Source organism: Chrysochloris asiatica, unplaced genomic scaffold (assembly GCF_000296735.1).
Source record: "Chrysochloris asiatica unplaced genomic scaffold, ChrAsi1.0 scaffold12616, whole genome shotgun sequence".
Lineage (NCBI taxonomy): Eukaryota > Metazoa > Chordata > Mammalia > Afrosoricida > Chrysochloridae > Chrysochloris > Chrysochloris asiatica.
Genome location: NW_006421134.1, coordinates 1,336 through 2,661, shown reverse-complemented (window position 1 = coordinate 2,661; position 1,326 = coordinate 1,336). Strand labels below are relative to the sequence as shown.

At 45.2% G+C, this 1,326-nt stretch overlaps 1 pseudogene; it reads left to right on the top strand.

The window, feature by feature from the left end:
* Positions 1-435: 435 nt before the first annotated feature.
* On the top strand, positions 436-1,069 carry LOC102839459 (annotated as a pseudogene).
* Positions 1,070-1,326: the final 257 nt, after the last annotated feature.

The following is a 1,326-nucleotide window of genomic DNA, read 5'->3' as shown; positions in this document are numbered from 1 at the left end:
TTGATGCTTTCTGCATCATTCAATAATTTGTCCAGAGAATCTTTCAATAATGAAAGTCAAGGCTTGAATTTTTTCTTCATTTCCCACAGATTGAGAAATGCTGAGCGTGTTCATCCCTTTTGGTTTTCTGACTCCAGATCTTTGAACTTTTCGTTGTAATATTTGACTTTGTCTTCTCGAGCTGACCTTTGAAATTTTCTATTCAGCTCTTGTACCTCCTCATTTCTTCCAATTGCTTTAGCATCTCCATGCTAGAGAGCAAGTGTCTGTGTCTCTTCTGACATCCATTTTGATCTTTTCCTTCTTTCTTGTCTTCTTAATGACTTTCCTAAAAAAGCATAATACTCAAGTCAGACCTTCTTTAGTACTTAAATCATTGTTTAGTTATAAGATGATTTCAGGAGATAGTTTTGGACCGACGCTCCTCCTTGCTGACTCGCGGGCTGCGAGGCCTGGGTCGGGTCGGGCCGTGCTGGGCCGCTCGGAGTGGAGGCCGCCTAAGGGCGGGCCGGCTGGAGACACAGGTGCATCTGAAGATATCTTGGCAGTTCCACGTAGAAACCGTTGCTCACCTTGCCCTCATTTTTACCTGGGCTGACAAGGGAGAGTGCCCAAATGAGCAAGATATTGCAGCCGCACAGCACTCCCGGCCTGAATGGAATAAGTGTCATTCATACTCAGGCCCCGCATGCCAGTGGCTTGCAACAGGTCCCGCAGCTGGTGTCTGCCGGTCCTGGAGGAGGGGGCAAAGCTGTGCACCCAAGCAAGCAAAGCAAAAAGAGCTCGCCCATGGATCGAAACAGTGACGAGTACCTGCCAGCGCAGAGAGAGGAATAACATGGCTGTGAAAAAGAGCCGGTTGAAAAGCAAGCAGAAAGCACAGGATACACTGCACAGAGTGAATCAAGTCAAAGAAGAGAATGAATGATTGGAAGCAAAAATTAAATTGCTGACTAAGGAATTAAGTGTACTTAAAGACTTGTTTCTTGAGCATGCACACAACCTCGCAGACAACGTGCAGCCTGTTAGCACTGAAAATACCACAAGTCCCAGCCACGCTGGACACTAAATCCCACCCGCTCCAAACTTCACAACTCGTGGCTTGAACGTTGAAGGTGTGACCACCTACACTGCTAGTATCAGTGACTGAGCGTGGTCATGGTCCACTCTTCAGAGCTCCATTGACGTTTGCATTCTAGGATTAGCACTGAGGAATTGAGTAGCTAAAACTCTGTTAGCCATGTAACTTGAATATCTGGTTTTAAATGAAATTGGTGTTTGTGGGTAATAAAAAATTAAAAATTTTATAGGTACATGGTTAAAAAA